This window comes from Hyla sarda, assembly GCF_029499605.1.
Source record: "Hyla sarda isolate aHylSar1 chromosome 2 unlocalized genomic scaffold, aHylSar1.hap1 SUPER_2_unloc_2, whole genome shotgun sequence".
Taxonomy (NCBI): domain Eukaryota; kingdom Metazoa; phylum Chordata; class Amphibia; order Anura; family Hylidae; genus Hyla; species Hyla sarda.
Genome location: NW_026607607.1, coordinates 448662 through 470137, shown reverse-complemented (window position 1 = coordinate 470137; position 21476 = coordinate 448662).

Below are 21476 nucleotides of genomic sequence, written 5' to 3'. Positions count from 1 at the left end.
ACAGCAATCATACATCCATTATACATACACTGTGACTGTACAGCAATCATACATCCATTATACATACACTATACAGCAAGCATACCTCCATTATACATACACTGTACAGCAAGCATACCTCCATTATACATACACTGTACAGCAAGCATACCTCCATTATACATACACTGTACAGCAATCATACCTCCATTATACATACACTGTGACTGTACAGCAATCATACATCCAATCCATTAATAATGGATTGGATGTATGATTGTTGTACAGACACAGTGTATGTATAATGGATTTATGATTGCTGTACAGTGTATGTATAATGGACAGGGCCGTCTTTAATTTTGATTGGACCCTGGGCAAGCAATTTTTTTGGGGGGCCCCCCGGTCCCCCACCCCCATCCCACACACACTCGGGATCAGTACAGGATCAGTAATGTACGTACACAGTGACCTCACCAGCAGAATAGTGAGTACAGCTCTGGAGAGAAGGTGTGTTCTGCTGAGCTCCAGAGTTTCCCAGAGAAGCAGTGATTTTCTTCCACCCCTCCCCAGGTGTGTGGCAGACACCTGGGTAGGTTTTCCTGCTATGGAGCCCCGGGAAGCTGGGGCTTCATCTTGCACCCCCCGTTCTCGGCTGGCGGGGTGTGCAAAGGAAAATGCAACAGCCAGTAGTCAGGATGGGGTGAGGAGATCCACCAGGGTCCACAGCTATGTGGGGCCCCCTCCCCCGACCTCAGCTGGGAGCTGCAAAGCTTCCAGCAGAAGCTCATCCAGGCAGCGGAGTGGAAAGTCTGCATCTGTTTCCTCAGAACCCCAGCAATGGGGGGTAAAGGGGCCCAGAGAATCCCTGGCCAGCTTTGGGTCCAGAATCCAGGCCAAAATGGCTCAGTATGAACAGCTCGGCAAACAACTAAGAGGCTTCAGAGAGGAGCTGAAGTTCACAAGCTACCAAGCAAACAATGCAGCAAAGACCAAGAGGGCAGCATTTTCCACCAAGGTGAGAGCTCTGAAGAAACAGGTGGATGAGATTGTGAGGCTGAGATCGGACATTGTGGAGGGAGGTGGTATACTCAGCGAGAGATGTGACGGACATGCCAAAAAAGAACTATGAAGAACATGGGATCTGGTCTGGGGCCTGGACGTTTTCCGTCAAACTGAAGCGTTCAGGGAGCACTGTTGCCCACATCCCATCAGCTGCTTTCCTTGGGAGAGACAGAATCCAAGTTTTCTACCAGGGGCAGCCGAAGGTCTGTCACAGGTGTGGCAGCCCCACTCACTTTAGGGCAGCCTGTACCGTGCAGGTCTGTGCACTGTGCGGTGGGGTAGGTCATCTTGCCGCATCCTATAGGCAGATCAGGTGTCATCTGTGTGGTGTCTTAGGACACCCTTTCAGCCGTTGTCCTAGCGCCTTTCCCCTTGCGATGGTCACCTTGGCTGGGGAGAGCAGTAATGTTGCCTCAGCTGGGGAGGGCACGGGTGCGGGTGAAGGTGCAACAGGGTCAGTGAAGAGGAAAAGTCCCGCCAGGCTGAGGCGGGAGGCTAATCGGAGAAGGAGCAGGGAACTGGAGAGTTCCCATGTGGCAGGGGTAGCTTCTGGCCCTGCTCCTGAGGTTAGTCCTGAAACTGCTGAGACCCTGGGGGAGAATGTGCTGGAAGAGGAAATGGGGAGAATCTGTAAAGAAGAGGGCAGCAAGGCCAATCTTTCCGATTCCTCCCACTGTGAAAGTGTGGATGAGGAGAGTGAAGAGAGGCCAAAAAAGAAGGGCAGTAAAGGGAGAAAGAAGAGGTCGGAGCCCTCTAGTCCCCGTGCTGCGGACCAGGTCCCAAGCGTAAGCTTAACTGCCCCCCCTCTGATTGATCTGTCTAACCGGTACTCTGTCCTTGAAGACATCTCCTCCCCCTCCTTGAAGGGGGGGCGTCAGGGATGGGGTGCCTGAAGTGGGGGAGCCTCCAGGGGGAACTGGGCCCTGTCCTGATGGGGCAATTTCCGCAGGGGATGGGGCCAAATCGGAGCCAGGCGGAGATGGGGATTATAAAATGGACCAGTCAGAATCAAAAAAACGGTCCAAAGACAAGGAAGCCTCCTCATCTGGGGATGAGGGGGTAAAGAAGAAACAAAAATGAGGGGGTTAGGGCCGTCTATCTCAATCACCCATGATGGCGGCACTCACCCCATTGACACTGGCATCTATTAACTGTGCCAGTATAAAGTCTGATACGGCTAGATTCGCAGCCTTTGATTTTCTCGGCCGTGTTGAAGCCGACATTTTCTTTTTACAAGAGACCAGGTTGTCAGATCTTGCCTCCCTGATAAATGCCAGGAGAGAGTGGAGGTGTGGCCCTTCCCACTGGTCTCTTGCGGCTGAGCCGTATAGTGGGGTGGCGGTCCTTTTTACCGCTCCTGTTGAATGCAGACGGGTTATTGAGTTAGAAATGGGGAGGTGCCTGATCTTAGATGTCCTCATGAAGGGGCAAGAGCTCCGGCTTATTAACATATACGCTCCACAAACCAAGTGGGGACGAAAAGATCTCTTTATGAGGATTAAGCCCTTTCTTTTTACAAGCCGACAGGTTATCTTTGGAGGGGATTTCAATACTGTCACGAGATCCCAAGATAGGAGAGGCTCCAATGATCGGTTGGCTTATGATAGCATAGCTCTCAATAGTATAGTTAGGGAAGCTCGCCTAGAGGACGCCCACATCCGGAGCCCCTCAGGCCACGCGGGTTTCACCTATCATCGAGGTAGCTGCAGGTCTAGAATAGACAGGTTTTATTTGAAGGAGGAAGCTGTCTCTTCTGCAGTGTCCGTAGTTGAGGTGGAGTTCTCCGATCACTGTATGATTTTGTTTTCCCTGAATGTTTCAGAGACCCCTCGGATGGGTAAAGGTTATTGGAAGCTGAATTCGTCCCTCCTGGAGGAAGCGGAGGTAAGACAGTTCTTTGAGGATTTTCTTCAGAGTCAGGTACCTTTACTGGACCTTTGTAGTAGTAAGTCAGAGTGGTGGGAGATATTCAAGAAGAGGGTTGCGGGGTTCTTCCGCCAGCTCTCGAGCCTCAGGTCCCTGAACAGGTATCGCCTGTATCAGGGACTGAGGAGGAAACTCGAGCTTCTCATCTCGACTGGAGGTAGCCGAGAGGATATCTCCAGAGTGAAATCCTTGCTGATGAGGTGTCAGTATGATAGGCTCGCATCTTTGGTTTTTGAGAGGGATTTCGGGAAGTACCGCTCGCCCGACCCTTACAGAAACTGTAAGATGTCAGTGAGTAGTAAAGTCATTTCAGGACTGATTGATAGTACAGGATCTCTGAATCGGTCCAGATCAGGGATCTTGGAGGTCGTAAGATCCTTCTACTCGCATCTCTTGGGAAGGAAGGATCTAGATCGAGACGGGATGTCGGCTTTCCTGGCTGAAACCATTCCTGAGCCAGGGGTAGACCCCTCTCTTGATGTTTTGGCAGAAAAAATCAGGGAAGAGGAAGTGAGATTGGCGATTGAGGGGCTTGCCCCCAAGAAGTCACCAGGTCCGGATGGCTTAACATCCGAGTGGTACAGGACCTTTAAGGAGTCTTTAGCTCCCCTCTTGACTGAGGTATTCAATGAGTGTCTCTCCTCGGGCACTCTGCCAAAGTCAATGAGGAGGTCAGCCCTGATTCTTCTCTTAAAGGGTAAATATCCTAGCCGGATTGAGAATTGGAGGCCCATAGCTCTTCTCAATACGGACAGGAAGCTTCTGGCCAAGATACTGTTTAATCGGCTGGTGAAGTTTGCACCCCGGCTCCTTTCGGGGGCCCAGCACTGCTCTGTTCCAGGCCGAAGCACCTTAAGTGCTGTTCTCGGTGTCCGGGAGGCAGTGGAGCGGAGTAGTGCAGGTCTCTGGAAGGGGTACTTGCTGACCCTGGATCAGGCCAAAGCATTTGATCGGGTGAACCATGAGTACCTCTGGTCCGTCCTTCTGAGATCTGGCTTACCCTGTGCTTTTATTAATTGGCTTAAGACCTTATATGCAGGGGCAGAGAGTTTCCCGCTGGTGAACGGGTGGTCTGGCCGCTCTTTTGAGGTGGGGTCCGGAGTCCGTCAGGGTTGTCCTTTGAGCCCGCTTTTATACGTGTTTGCAATTGATCCCTTCGTCCGGAGGGTAGATTGTGGGCCGTTGGCGGAAGTCAGGATATATATAACACTATACCACACTCACACATGCACACATATATATCCATATATTAACTACATTTAACCAAGAAACCAAAAATAAATAAATAAATTAATTAAATTTGTGATCGGGGCTCCATACGTGTACTAGTGACAGGAAAGATTGCCTACATACCTATACAAGATCTTACCCTAGCATAGCGGTCTGAGTTGTGCCATAACCGCGCAATGAGGGCACGCCTATAGAGGGCATGCACTATAGTGAAGGAATAAGATAAGGGAGGGTTGGGAGGGTTCCACAAACGACACGTGCTCCGCCCCTGTAGGAGAGGGGGAAGTTATATACACACGCCCCCACCTGTTCCCAATAAGCCCCACCTGGAAGTGCAGGGAGCGATAATTACTTCCGCCCCTCGCACAAATACAGCCCATCAGGCTTTATACTTGTGATCGGGGCTCCATACGTGTACTAGTGACAGGAAAGATTGCCTACATACCTATACAAGATCTTACCCTAGCATAGCGGTTTGAGTTGTGCCATAACCGCGCAATGAGGGCACGCCTATAGAGGGCAAAAAGCAACCATGCTAGGATGAATACAATTCCTGAAATAAAACATCCTACATCCAGCATCAATCTTCACATACCCGAAGTAGACTATACCTAGTGTGGTAACCAGAGGTGGTAACCATACCTTTGAAACCGTGGTAGTAACGTCCATCTGTAAAGAATCAACCTGAGAATAACCTTCCCTGCCAAATATACTAACTGAACTATACCTATCACCATCCCTACTTGTGACATTACTTCGAATGGACACGGAAAGGCTAACTTCATGGCAGGTCTGACAAGCACCAATCCCCTGCTATTTAAGAGGCAAAAACTAAACTGACAGGTAAATGACAAGAAATACCTATCTACCTGATAGACAGTGTGGGTCATGTCGCATGAAAAGGTTCACGAAGGCACCTTACCTGATTGAGACTGTAACAGACATACCTAACTAGCCACTGTACTGACCCAACTGGACTTGGAAGTGATGACCCATTGCAGATGACAGCTCCCTGCGAGAGCAACGTATCTGTAGACGTGACCAGTGTTTAGGTGAACCATCATGTCTGTAGACCTGACAGGTCTTTGTGACACTGTCGTGCCTGAACCCGTCACAGGTCCCCGCGGAACCATCGAGCCTGTAGACATGACAGGTCTTTGTGAAATCATTGTGCCTGTAAACGTCACAGGTCTTTGTAAACCACTTTTTTTTTTTTTTTTTTCTTCTCAAATACGTAAATGTGAAATGCCATATTGAGATTGTATGCTATCTGAAACGTGTCAGATTACCTACATAACCATGTCAAATCAATTGCTCTGAAATGAGACAGCAGCAACCACGATTCAATCCCCGATCCTAAAGAAATGAGTCATGAAACTGTATTAAATGCACAATATATCTGCAACTAAATGCTGGCCCTCCTTAAAAGAGAACGTGCAATTATGCCGGATAGTTGAATCTGTGTACTATAACGAAATGATAACGTCATCGAGAAATACAACAGACGATGTTGTATCTGACCTGAAAACGTGTCAGGTCATAACAAATATAACACACGACAAAATTGCTCTGAAAACGAGTCAGTAGCAACTGGCATTACCCCTTTTAACCTGAAGAGGAGTCAGGCAACAGGGTAACATCATGAGTATTCATGACAAGATACCTGTATGAAGCTGGCGTGTTGTTCTGAAGGTCCAATACCCTAAGCAAATGATCTACCTCCCCTGTGTGCACCGCATGAAACATGTTAACCGTATGTACGGCATAACCTGCTAACAGTATACCCAACTACAAGTCGCTACTCAATATGTTATTGCTCTGAGACATGTCTAACAATAACCTATGTGGTGCATCCCCCCTGCAGACGTAGGAGGTTAAAGAATATGTGCTCGATATATCTGCAATGAATGTAAGCACCATATGAATACTGTAATCGTGCATTGTAAATATATGTACAGCCAGAGGTGCAACTGCTATTCAACACTAGGAACGAATGCACATAACCTACCCGCATACAACTATGGTAGTATGCAACAAAGGCTGTGTACTGGTGCATGTATCATACACAAGCTGAGAGCGTAAGTACCGTGAAAACGTAAGGAACGTTATTAATTTATGCTGTAACATCATTATGAGTACAGCATACACGCCTAGAAAATAAAGTGTAAACATATATCTCAAAAGATAGACAACGTGCAACTATGCCGGATAGTTGAATATGTCTACTATAAGTAACTGATAACGTGGTCATGAAATACCACGGAGGAGGCTGTATCTGTCCTGAGAACGTAGCAACCGACATTAACTCCTTAAGCTGAAGGAGTCAGGCAAATAGGGCAACATCCTAACAAAGCTGTATAAGCTTTCCGTATAAACACTATGCACGAATATGCAGTATGAAAGCTATGAGCATGAGTACAGTAAAGCTACGGGAGCATATGTGTAGTGTAGACTCTAAGGATGGAAATGCAGAAAAACTATTACCCATGTGCAGTACAACAAAATAAAGCTATGAACGTAACCAGACTATGAGCGTAACGGGCAACTATGCCAGATAGTTGAATCTGTGTACTATAACGAAATGACGTAATCGAGAAATACAACAGACGAGGTTGTATCTGACCTGAAAACGTGTCAGGTCATAACAAATACACCAACGACAAAATTGCTCTGAATACGAGTCAGTAGCAACCGACATTACCCCTTAACCTGAAGAGGAGTCAGGCAACAGGTTAACATTGAGTATTCCTGAAATTGGTTGCTCTGAATGTGAGTCAGTAACAACCGCGATTCAACCCCTGAAGGAACGAGTCAGGTGACCGGGCATTGAACAGCCGATTAGTGCCACTAAAATGATGACCACCCTTGAACGAGTACCTGTGCCGGATAGTTGAATATGTGTTCTATAACTAACTGATAATGTAGTCGTGAAATACAACAGAGGAGGTTGTATCTGACCTGAGAACTTGTCAGGTCATGACAATAAACAACAATGCGATTGCTCTGAACGAGTCAGTAGCAACCGACATTGACCCCTTAACCTGAAGAGGAGTTCGGCAATAGGGCTACATCCTGACAAACCTGAGTGAACTTTCCGTATAAAAGACTATGCACGAATACACAGAATGAATGCTATAAACATACATACAGTAAAAGCTACGGGAGCATGTGTGTAGTGTAGACGCTATGGATGAACATGCAGAATAAATACCATTACCCATGTACAGTAAACGCTATGGATGTTAGTGCAGATAACATAACAAAATGAATGCTACATGTACGCAGAATAAGTACTACAACGTGTCAGCATAATAATTACTACCATCGTATGTACAGAATGAATGCTACGAATATCCGTGTAGTGTACTGCTACAATTATATGTGCAATATACATGACGTGAACATGTCTGTGGTATGAATACAACGAGCGTGTATGTGGTATAAATGCTATGAGCGTATAGTGGTATGATACTATGAGCAGTATAATGCTATGAGTATACTTGCGGTATCAATGCTAAGAGCGTATGTGCCTGATGTTGGCCATGTGTATGTGTAGTATAAATGCTACAAGTACATGTGCAGTATAAGCGTCGAGCATATGTGCTACAAATTAATATGTGGTATGACGCTATGAGGTATGAGTACTATAAGCAGTGTAATGCTGTGAACATGCTATGAGCGCGTGGCAACAACTGCACGAAACAGCATGACACTATGTGTGAGAACCATAGGAAACCTGCGTGTATGAATGCGGTGAACATGTGAACAACAAAACCATGACCGTGTAACCAATATAACTGCCATGAGCGTATGAATGCGGTGAACGTGTGAACAACAAAACAATGACCGTGTAACCAATATAATTGCCATGAGTGTATGAACCCTGCATGTATGAATGCGATTAACGTGTGAAAAGCAAAACCATAACCGTGTGACCAATGTAACTGCCATGAGCGTATGAAACCTGCGTGTATGAATGCGGTGAACAACAAAACCATAACCGTGTGACCAATGTAACTGCCATGAGCGTATGAAACCTGCGTGTATGAATGCGGTGAATGCGTGAACAACAAAACCATGACCGTGCAACCAATACAACCGCCATGAGCGTATGAACCGTATGAACCCTGCGTGTATGAATGCGCGAACAACAAAACCATAACCGTGTGACCAATATAACTGCCATGAGCGTATGAAACCTGCGTGTATGAATGCGGTGAACATGTGAACAACTTAAGAACCGTGAGAGTGTGACCACTATAACTGCCATGAGTGTATGAACCGTATAATTGCTATAGGCAGTATACTGCCGTAACCAGTATGAAATACCATTAACATATGAACCGAATGATACTTTGAGCGTATGAACCAGTGATAATTACGACGTGTTTGATTGCCATGAACGTAACATGGTAGAAAGAATGTAAGACCGTGAACATGCCAAGAATATGTGAACAGCATAAATGCCAAGTTTGTGGACCGTGTAGAACACCAGTGAGTGAGAGAATAACCATGAGGTGAACAGCATAAACGAGTTTGCCCAGTATAAATGCTGTGAATGTATCGTCAGTGAGTATATGTACCGTATATAATGATATTAGCACATGAAACTGTATACATACTATGCGCGTACGAGCAGTGTGCCATAAGCGTATGAATTAACCATGAGAGTACGGACAATAAGAAACTCATGGAGTTATCAAACCGTGAAGATGCTCTACTCGTGTGCACCTTGTACCAGTAATGCGTGTATGCCCATAATAAACCAAGTGTAAGAACCGTATGGATACCATGATCGTTCAAATAACGAGCATTACACTGTGTATACTATGATTTAAATGGATGTAGCCTATGTTATATCTCTACAGAGCATTGCACCCTACTATATACTATATTGAAACAAGACAGTCTACAGAGCACTGCATCACCACACACAGCATATGCTACCCTGCAACGTGATCCTCTGCAGAGTATTGCACCACACCGCACAGTAAATGCCACCCTGTGTTGCAACAAGACCCTTCGCAGAGCACTGCACCACACTGGACATGCTAACTGTAACGACCCTCTGCAGAGCATTGCACTATGCCCTATATAATATGTTGTATTGAAACCATCCCATCTGCAGAGCATTGCACTAACTGTATAAAGTTTGTTTATAATGAGACCATCTGCAGAGTATAGCACTATACTGTATATAGTATATATTATATTGTAACAAGACCATCTGCAGAGCATAGCACCATAGCTGTATATCATGTATACTATATTGTAATGAGACCATCTGCAGAGCATTGCACCTTAACTAAATATCATGTATACTATATTGTAACAAGACAATCTGCAGAGCATATCGCCATAGCTGTATATCATGTATACTATATTGTAACGAGACCATCTGCAGAGCATTGCACTATACCGTTATACAGTACATGTTATATTGTAACAAGACCCTTTGCAGAGCATTACACTGTACCGTATACTGCAAGGGCACCGTATACCCCGCAGAGCACCGCAGCACACAGCAAAAGTTATATTGAAACGACTCTTTGCAGAGCATTGCACCACACTGTATACAGCAAACGTTATATTGAAACAACCCTCCGCAGAGCATTACACTATACTTTAGATTAACGATAGCAGACAAGCTGACAGGACCGCCTAACGAGGACTGGGCAGCTGCCGCAACCTGTCCCAAGAGCATAGACAATTGTAGCTGTGTGGGTGGCGGGCGGTCCACATTTCGCCATGAGGCAGCTAGCGGGCTGCGCGAAATGCTGAGGCCGCACCACCCCCAGCACAGATTTAACTCACCTGCTTGCCGCTCCTGGCCCCCACTACCGCTGCGGGCAGAGCCAGTCAGCACCATACCTGCCCAATATTACCTTATAATCAGAGTGAGACACAGCATCCCCAGATAAGACAGCCAGCGGAGCTGCCAGGATGCCGCGCCTGCACCCCCCAGACTCATGATCAGCGAGGCCTCCGCACCGTGAGCAGCAGCTCTGAAGATTTTTGTGGGAGATTCAAACACCAGCCACAGGAAGCAGAGATTCCACAAACGACACGTGCTCCGCCCCTGTAGGAGAGGGGGAAGTTATATACACACGCCCCCACCTGTTCCCAATAAGCCCCACCTGGAAGTGCAGGGAGCGATAATTACTTCCGCCCCTCGCACAAATACAGCCCATCAGGCTTTATACTCAACTCAAAATACCCAAACTCGGGAAAATATCTCAGAAAACACAATACACATGGGATAGGGACCCCCACACCCCCCACCAATAACCCTTTTACAAGTATTATATAAATAAGACAAACAGACTTTTGGAAGAAAGGCCACGGCCGTTTATTGAGGTTAATTAAATAATAAATAAATAATTTAATAAACCTTTAATAAATAAATAAATAATTTAATAACTACCATCAAGAAATGACTTTTATAACCCGAATTATAAACACCATAAACATCAGCTGTCCACCCAGAGGAATCTGGGTGACACCCCCACTGCTAATGTGACAAACTGTCCACCTTGTAGGTGACAACCTCAAAAACAGCCGTGACAAGGGAGGGAGGGTGGGCGAGCTGGTACCTCTTCTTCTTCTTTCAGCCGACTGAACTCACCCCCGAACTGGCCGGGTATATATCGCTCTCAGGATTCCCGCCGTAGGAGAGGTCACCAATCAGGAAGATATCCAGCTCCCAGTCTGCCCAGCAACAGCCGGCCCTGCAAGAGAACTCAGCACCACAGTAAGTAAGTGTTAACTCCTAAGGTGCCAATAACTTAAATACAGGATTACTAACCCTGCCTGACCTGAACTGAGGGGGGGGGGGGGATGGGGGCCCATCCCATGTGGCCCTTACGTTATCCTCCAGGGCCCTTGACATGGGATAGGGACCCCCACACCCCCCACCAATAACCCTTTTACAAGTATTATATAAATAAGACAAACAGACTTTTGGAAGAAAGGCCACGGCCGTTTATTGAGGTTAATTAAATAATAAATAAATAATTTAATAAACCTTTAATAAATAAATAAATAATTTAATAACTACCATCAAGAAATGACTTTTATAACCCGAATTATAAACACCATAAACATCAGCTGTCCACCCAGAGGAATCTGGGTGACACCCCCACAAAAGCATGCAAACAGCATGCTTACCCCAAAACCGTGGCCTTTTCAACCATACTTTGCAGACCTAAATTAAAAATATCCGAACCAATCTGTGACAAATGAACCCCATCCTCCCAATACAGCCCAGGCACAAAACCCTCTAAATCAGTATGCCTATAAGAAAAACCACTCACATTTTTCATGAAATTCTCCATACTTCTGTTCAGACGTCTACGGATTTTCTCCAGAAATCTAACATTTCTAGCTGACCATGTCAGCCTCGGTATAATTTCAGAAAAAACAATAACAGTGGAAGGGAAACATTCATGTAAAGCAAACATTGTTTGCTTGAACGATTGAAAAAGAAAAGAGGTGTTAAACTTGCCAACATCGTTGCCGCCAGCATGCACTATAAGTATATCAGGAGTAGGCCAAAAGGCAGCTTTGGTTATGCATGTATCAAACAGCTCTACCCATTTCAAACCCCTTTTACCTCCCCAGAAAACACAGACCTTATTGTTTGGCATATTTAAGTTTAAACCGCCAGATCTAACTGCAGCCCGCTTCTTTGCCCAATGGACGAATGAATGTCCAATCACCCAGACAATTCTGATAGGCTCATCTGAAAGAGAGAGTACTAGTTAATCAGCAGTTCTGGGCGAATGTATATTTTATATCTATTGGATTTCCATCTACCGATATTCATAATTTGGTCACCAGAAAAACCAGCCAAGGCCGCCTCAGTCGCAGCCCCAATCCTAAAAGAATGGGTGCTGATCCTAAGGGTACCAACACCTAACTCATTACAGCATTTTTTAAGCACATATTTAAATTGGAATGATGTTAAAGGGGAACCATCAGAGTGAGCGAAAAAAGGGGCAGAACCCAACACCTGAGAGCCACAAACCGACATAAATCTCCTGACTAAACCTACTGGACATAACTCGTTACCTGGTAATTCAAAAATCTGTAAAGACTTACCATGACCCATAAGATCATTTTTTGACTTTCTTATGAATAAATTGACAAATGAACTACCCACAGAAACATCCGCAATACGAAGCGGAGAACTAGAAGACCTATTAGCTGCAGTGAACTCGCTAATCCTAAGTGCACAAAAAAATGATATCACGAATGCCGTCTGGAATAGAAGTGACTCAAACCCATCGGTACACACCTTGGGACAGGCACGGAACAGCTTCATCAACAAATTAAAGTCAATGGGGCGCCTCTGGTCCTTGACTGCGGAAGACAAACGATAACCTTTCAAAGCTTGCTTGATCTGATACAGAGAGCTAATCGGGCGAAGCCCCAACCACCTCTGAAAAAACGAAATGCCTGCAAAAATGTTAGAAATGTAACTGGGAGAAAGCTTCTTAACCAATAAACTCTCAAGAAAAACCAGGGAGCTAGAAACCTCAGCACTGGGAACAGAAAAATTATTGGACACACAAAAAGAACACCATTCCGACCATGACTTACAATAATCCTTATACGTTTTTGCAGAGACAGAACCTCTAACATATTGCTGTATCAGTCCCATACTATGTTCCAGAGGTGAGGCGGACAAGGAAGGCCCTCCTGCTGTGCATCCGGACACATCTTGTAAAACCTGGAAAACTGACCACGAGATAGTGCATCAGCAATACAATTAGTAGAGCCTTTGACATACACTGCTTTGAGCCAAATATTCAACTGTAAACATAGTAACACTAAATGACGCAAGAGTTTTATAACAGGGTCGGACTTAGAGGATAAACAATTGATAGCAAAAGCTACTCCCTTGTTATCTGTGTGTATGATTATGCGTCTGTTGCAGAATAACTGACCCCAAATCACCAATGCTACTACCACCGGAAACAGCTCTAATAGAACAATATTAGTGGTCAAACCTGCATCTATCCATGACTCTGGCCATGCTTCAGCAGACCACTGGCCGTGAAAATACACCCCGAAACCAAATGACCCAGCTGCATCAGTAAAAACCCCCAATTCCGACCAACTAGCAAAATCCGCTTGCCAAACCGACGAACCATTGAAGTCGGTCAGAAACTCCGCCCATAAAGAAAGATCATCCTTAAGGGATCTGTCTAAACGAATATGATGGCTTGGGGATTTAATACCTCTAGTAGCTAGATACAGTCTCTTGGAAAATACTCTGCCCATTGGTATGACATTAGAAGCAAAAACCAATAGACCAAGCAGTTTCTGAAGCTCCCTTAAAGTGACCTTCTTCCTAACCAAAAATTTCTCAATGTTGAGCAGCATGTCCCCAATTTTTTCTTGAGGTAAAGAAAAAATCATCCTGGTGGAATCAATCTGAACACCCAAAAAAGTTAGATTTCTACAAGGTAACACAGTTTTCTCCTCGGCCAGGGGAACACCAAACTCACAGCATAACTTAGTAAAAGTGTGAAATAGCAAATATATATCGCTCCTACCCATAGCACCCAAAAATAAAAAATCATCCAAATAATGCACCATTCCCCCCGCTGGACATAAACTTCTCACTGCCCACTCTATAAAGGATGCAAAGGCCTCAAAGTAAAAACAAGATAAGGAGAAACCCATTGGGAGAGATTTATCGAAATAATATTTATTCTCAAATTGAAACCCTAGAGAATTAAAGCCTGACTGCCTAACCGGGAGAAGTCTAAACGCTGATTTGATGTCAGCCTTAGCCAGCCACGCACCAGAACCCACCTTGCGGAGCTCCTCCAAGGCTGAGTCAAAAGAAGAATACTGTACTACAAACTCGCTAGCGTCAACTTCATCATTAAGCGATGACTTCTCAGGAAATGAAAGGTGATGAATCAGCCTAAATGTGCCAGGCTCCTTTTTGGGGACAATGCCCAAAGGGGACAGTCTAAAATTTCTAAAGGGAGGTGTATCAAAGGGACCTTCCACTCTCCCTTCCGAAATTTCTTTATTAATTTTTTCCCGTACCACCTCCTTGTGTTGTGTCACAGATTTCAAATTTTCCACCCAAGTACAACCAGAGCCAGTGAATTCAGGAACAAAAAATCCCAAAGAGAAGCCCTCTATTAGCAAATTAGCTTTCTGTGTGTCGGGGAATTTGTTTAGCAATGGTAACATGTTTTTGAGATTCACTGGCGTCAATGCTCTTTGATAATGTCTCCCTACTGGATGGCATGCTCTGGGTGGAGTTAATCTTTCTAAAGCACTTACTAACCGGGTGGTTGTTACCGCAGTGCGAGCATTCATGCTTATATTTACAGTTTGCCTGCCACCGACATTGACCTTCATTGAAGGCAAAACATGTTCCTTTGCGAAAAGTACTTTGACCGGTGGCAGGGAAACTGCGATTTCTTTGAGGCAACATCAGGTTCAACCACAAACCCACATCCTTCTGACCCCATTTCATATGCGGGTGTACCGAAATTTTCTGCCTAAACATCTCATCATAAGTGATCCAGGCCGATCCACCAAAATTTTTATAAGCTTCTAAGATATTATCCAAATGTTGGAACAAGCCAAAACACAACTGGGGTTTTTTCTCACCCATGACCGCCGCTAGAATACAAAAGGCCTGAACCCAATTATGAAACGTTTTGGCAAACGGCTGTCTACGTCTATCCTCTTCCTTCTCATCCTTCTTATTCTCAGACGTTTTATGGTCTTTAAAAGAGGGCAACAATGAGAATATGTCCACAAACTCTCCCCTCCAGATCTTCTCTTTAATATTAGTAGCGAGGTGAAAGCCTAATGGAGACAATTCACAAGTCAATGCCTCTTTCATGCATATACTAGGGACAGAAATAGAACTGGAGGGGAGAGTAGCAGGCCGAACAGCTAAAACCTGACTATCAGTCCCCGAGGGGGACCCACCAGCGGCCTCTGGTATACATAATTTATCAGTAACATCCCTTTGTTCTGAGCTAACCACACTAACCATGTTCTCATTATGTGGAACCGAGGATGGACCCCCCAGCCATGCCGAAGCAGCATGGCTAGGGGCCTTCTGGTTGGTAGCTGGCATGGCGGCTATCATATTAAACAATGCCGCCAGGCCCGCAAAAATACTATGCCCAGTAGCAGTAGTATGCCCCCCGGCAGCTAACCCCTGTGTGTCCGGTGTGTGAGCAGCATCGTACTCACCGGCGGATGCCCTCTGCGACGTGGAGGCGACTTCTTCACCCTTCCTCCTGGGGGAAGCAGACCTGGATAGATGGGCGGGCTGGGCGGGCGTCCTCTTCGCTGAAGTCCTGCTTGTGTTGGCGGTCCTCGGCGGCGAAGCCCTCCTCTTTCCTCTGCTCACGCACCTGAGTGATCGGCGCAGCTGCTCCGGTGCTGTACTTGCCGGCGATGGTCTTCCGGTGGCGACTACCTCTGACGTCATTAGCTGGGCGACTTCCGGCTGAGGCCCCGCCTCCTCCGCGTCTCCGTGCAGACTTCCGGCCGGACATTGCGGGGCTGGAACTAACGGAGGAGATGCCGGAACTTCGCCCTCTTCGTATCCGGGCCCCAAGGGATCATTCAGGCAGCGGAGAAGCCAGTCCTCGCCGCCCGACCCCGAAGCCTTCTCCAGCAACCGCAAGTATAGCTCTTTTACAGCGGTGCTGGGGGCGGCAGGGGACTCTTCTGCTGGCTGGAACATCTTCTTTACTTTATCCGCGCAGGAACGAACCAGGAACGCGAGCTGGTACCTCTTCTTCTTCTTTCAGCCGACTGAACTCACCCCCGAACTGGCCGGGTATATATCGCTCTCAGGATTCCCGCCGTAGGAGAGGTCACCAATCAGGAAGAGATCCAGCTCCCAGTCTGCCCAGCAACAGCCGGCCCTGCAAGAGAACTCAGCACCACAGTAAGTAAGTGTTAACTCCTAAGGTGCCAATAACTTAAATACAGGATTACTAACCCTGCCTGACCTGAACTGAGGGGGGGGGGGGGGGGGGGGAATGGGGGCCCATCCCATGTGGCCCTTACGTTATCCTCCAGGGCCCTTGACACATGCTTACACACATCTTTACTACATACTACATATATAAACCAAAGAAAATAAATCCACAACGGGATACTAAAGAAACATTACTACAAAAACAAAACTGGTTCGACTGCCATGTCTATCTCTACTATAAATACTATATACATTTTTTATATAATAATATTACATACATTATACATACTATATACATAACTAACTATATACACTACTATGTACAATACTATACACAAACTATATACACCTATAAATAAATAGAAAACACACCTACAAATATAAAAGAACATTCTACACTAAACTGACCCTTCACCCACACCACCCTCCCTCCTGTACATGGGTCAGAGTTTTTTCCATACAGTTCATAGTCCTCAATGTCCAGTCCACAACTGACCCATGCCAGGTCCACCAAAAGAAAAGACCACCACCACCCACAAATATACCCTCCCAACCTAGAACTCCTCCCAACCAACTTAACCATAACCAGCTTTAACATACATAAGCAAACAATACAACCCACTTTAGGCCCAAGTTCGGTGCCTGTAAGCCCTTCATAACCATAGCATCTGAAAACAAAACAAAAAGCTAGGGTGCACATGCATTAGCCCACCACCAGGAAGAAGGATGGCAATCCTGATACATACAAAATGTATATTCTTTCCCTAACTGCACCCTACCTCTCACCCTACCATTATCCCTAAAGATAAACTGACCCTACTATCACCCTAACCCTGTCCCTGCATCACTGTCCCTAACAAAAACAAGGGTACTCTACCCAAAAGGTCTAGTACCTAGGGCACATCAAAAGAAAACCCTCTCCATAGGAGAGAAGCCCTACTGGTACCAAGACTGCCATACTCCAAAGACCTGATCTTCCCGAGGTCACCGGTGATGTTCCTACAGACCTCCACCTCGGAGAGGACTTTGCACTGATTAGACACTAAACACTGTGCATTCCACATGTAGTACCTAACCACTAAGCTGACTAAAAACAAAGTGCCCCGATCTCGGCCACCCAGGTTCCTGAATGCCCCATAAGCCCACTCTGGATAGGTAAGGCCGGCAAGTTGACTCCAGCCGATGGAAGCGCCCACCCGGTTGTAGACCCTTATATTAAAGGGACAATGAAGCAGGAAATGGTCCATGCTTTCCAGCATGTCCCCGCACTCTTCTCGGGGACATCCCCGGTCATCAGATCTCCTGCACTTCAAATTGTCCCTCACATATAGCTTCCCCTGAAAGCAGCGCCAGGCCAAGTCCCAAAACTTCTGGGGGATCCTTTTCATATTTAAGAGATACAACCCCACCCTCAGATCCCGACCTGGGCAGTCCCTGAGCGCCAGAGGCTTCTGGAAGTGGGTCAACAGAACCCGTTTGTCAAGGAACTGCCTTGACTGGGTCCTGATCTCCCACACTCCCAGACCCCACCGACGTATCGCCTTCAGAGTCGGGGTAGCGTAAGCCGGAAGATGCCCATGGGGCGTACGGAGGTCCTTCACTTGCCCTCCTGTCTCCCATTCCTGAAAGAAAGGCCGAAACCATTCCCTGCAGGAGAGTACCCACGGAGGAGCCCTCTCTGACCAGAGTTTTGCGATGTTGGCTTTCAAGAAGGTGTTTGTTAAGAACACCACAGGGTTTACCATAGATAAACCCCCTAGTCTCCTTGTGCGGTACGTAACCTCTCTCTTGACTAGGTTCATCCTGTTCCCCCATAACAGTTGGAAAAACAGGCTGTAGATCCTAGTGTAGTAAGCCTCTGGCAAGATACATACACTGCCCAGATAGATAAACAAGGGGAGCAGGTACGATTTGATCAGGTGTACCCTTTCCCTGAGGGTCATAGACCAACCCTTCCACTGATCCACCCTATGAGTGGCATCCTGTATCTTACCGTCCCAGTTTTTGGTGGGATAATCATCCTGGCCGAATGTGATGCCCAGAATTTTTGCTGAGTCTTGGGGCCCTGGGAGGGTGTCCGGGAGATCAAAAGTGGGATCTCCCCCTCCCAGCCAGAGACTTTCACACTTATCCCGGTTGATCTTAGACCCGGATGCCTCCGAGTAGCGTTCCACCTCCGACATCACCACATCGACCTCCTCTCTCGAGGACACGAAAATGGTGACATCATCAGCGTACGCCACCACTCTCTGGGCGACATCCAGCTCCGCCAGACTCATCCCGACTCCCGCCAACGGCCCACAATCTACCCTCCGGACGAAGGGATCGATTGCGAACACGTATAAAAGCGGGCTCAAAGGACAACCCTGACGGACTCCAGACCCCACCTCAAAAGAGCGGCCAGACCACCCGTTCACCAGCGGGAAACTCTCTGCCCCTGCATATAAGGTCTTAAGCCAATTAATAAAAGCACACGGTAAGCCATATCTCAGGAGGACGGACCAGAGGTACTCGTGGTTCACCCGATCAAATGCTTTGGCCTGATCCAGGGACAGCAAGTACCCCTTCCAGAGACCTGCACTACTCCGCTCCACTGCCTCCCGGACACCAAGAACAGCACTTAAGGTGCTTCTGCCTGGAACAGAGCAGTGCTGGGCCCCCGAAAGGAGCCGGGGTGCAAACTTCACCAGCCGATTAAACAGTATCTTGGCCAGAAGCTTCCTGTCCGTATTGAGAAGAGCTATGGGCCTCCAATTCTCAATACGGCTGGGATCTTTACCCTTTGAGAGAAGAATCAGGGCTGACCTCCTCATTGACTTCGGCAGAGTGCCCGAGGAGAGACACTCATTGAATACCTCAGTCAAGAGGGGAGCTAAAGACTCCTTAAAGGTCTTGTACCACTCGGATGTTAAGCCATCCGGACCTGGTGACTTCTTGGGGGCAAGCCCCTCAATCGCCAGTCTCACTTCCTCTTCCCTGATTTTTTCTGCCAAAACATCAAGAGAGGGGTCTACCCCTGGCTCAGGAATGGTTTCAGCCAGGAAAGCCGACATCCCGTCTCGATCTAGATCCTTCCTTCCCAAGAGGTGCGAGTAGAAGGATCTGACGACCTCCAAGATCCCTGATCTGGACCGATTCAGAGATCCCGTACTATCAATCAGTCCTGAAATGACTTTACTACTCACTGACATCTTACAGTTTCTGTAAGGGTCGGGCGAGCGGTATTTCCCGAAATCCCTCTCAAAAACCAAAGATGCGTGCCTATCGTACTGACACCTCATCAGCAAGGACTTCACTCTGGAGATATCCTCCCGGCTACCTCCAGTCGAGACGAGAAGCTCGAGTTTCCTCCTCAGTCCCTGATACAGGCGATACCTATTCAGGGACCTGAGGCTCGAGAGATGGCGGAAGAACCCCGAAACCCGCTTCTTGAACATCTCCCACCACTCTGACTTACTACTACATAGGCCCAGTAAAGGTACCTGACTCTGAAGAAAATCCTCAAAGGACTGTCTTACCTCCGCTTCCTCCAGGAGGGCCGAATTCAGCTTCCAATAACCTTTACCCATCCGAGGGGTCTCTGAAACATTCAGGGAAAACAAAATCATACAGTGATCGGAGAACTCCACCTCAACCACGGACACTGCAGAAGAGACAGCTTCCTCCTTCAAATAAAACCTGTCTATTCTAGACCTGCAGCTACCTCGATGATAGGTGAAACCCGCGTGGCCTGAGGGGCTACGGATGTGGGCGTCCTCTAGGCGAGCTTCCCTAACTATACTATTGAGAGCTATGCTATCATAAGCCAACCGATCATTGGAGCCTCTCCTATCTTGGGATCTCGTGACAGTATTGAAATCCCCTCCAAAGATCACCTGTCGGCTTGTAAAAAGAAAGGGCTTAATCCTCATAAAGAGATCTTTTCGTCCCCACTTTGTTTGTGGGGCGTAGATGTTAATGAGCCGGAGCTCTTGCCCCTTCATGAAGACATCTAAGATCAGGCACCTCCCCATTTCTAACTCAATAACCTGTCTGCATTCAACAGGAGCGGTAAAAAGGACCGCCACCCCACTATACGGCTCAGCCGCAAGAGACCAGTGGGAGGGGCCACGCCTCCACTCTCTCCTGGCTTTTACCAGAGAGGCAAGATCTGACAACCTGGTCTCCTGCAGATACAAAATATCGGCTTCAACACGGCCGAGAAAATCAAAGGCTGCGAATCTAGCCGTATCAGACTTTATACTGGCACAGTTAATAGATGCCAGTGTCAATGGGGTGAGTGCCGCCATCATGGGTGATTGAGTTAGATAGCACTAACCCCCTCATTTCTGTTTTTTCTTTACCCCCTCATCCCCGGAAGAGGAGGCTTCTTTCTCTTTAAACCTTTTTTTGGACTCAGACTGGTCCATTTTTAAATCGCCATCTCCCCCTGGCTCTGGTTTGGCCCCATCCCCTGAGGAAATTTCCCCATGTGGACAGGGCCCAGTTCCCCCTGGAGGCTCCCCCACTTCAGGCACCCCATCCTTGACCCCCCCCCCCTCCATGGAGGGGGAGGAGATGTCTTCAAGGACAGAGTACCGGTTAGACAGATCAATCAGAGGGGGGGCAGGTAAGCTTCCGCTTGGGACCTGGTCCGTAGCACGGGGACTAGAGGGCTCTGACCTCTTCTTTCTCCCTTTACTGCCCTTCTTTTTTGGCCTCTCTTCACCCTCCTCATCCACACTTTCACAGTGGGAGGAATCGGAAAGATCGGCCTTGCTGCCCTCTTCTTTACAGATTCTCCCCATTTCCTCATCCAGCACATTCTCCTCCAGGGCCTCAGCAGTTTCAGAACTAACCTCTGGAGCAGGGCCAGAAGCTACCCCTGCCACATGGGAACTCTCCAGTTCCCTGCTCCTTCTGCGATTAGCCTCCCGCCTCAGCTTGGCGGGACTTTTCCTCTTCACTGACCCTGTTGCACCTTCACCCGCACTCGTGCCCTCCCCAGCTGAAGCAACATTACTGCTGTCTCCAGCCAAGGTGACCGTCGCACGGGCAAAGGCGCTAGGACAACGGCTGAAAGGGTGTCCTAAGACACCACACAGATGACACCTGATCTGCCTACAGGATGCGGCAAGATGACCTACCCCACCACACAGAGCACAGACCTGCACAGTACAGGCTGCGCTAAAGTGAGTGGGGCTGCCGCACCTGTGACAGACCTTGGGCTGCCCCTGGTAGAAAATTTGGATTCTGTCTCTCCCAAGAAAAGCAGCTGATGGGATGTGGGCAACAGTGCTCCCCGAACGCTTCAGTTTGACGG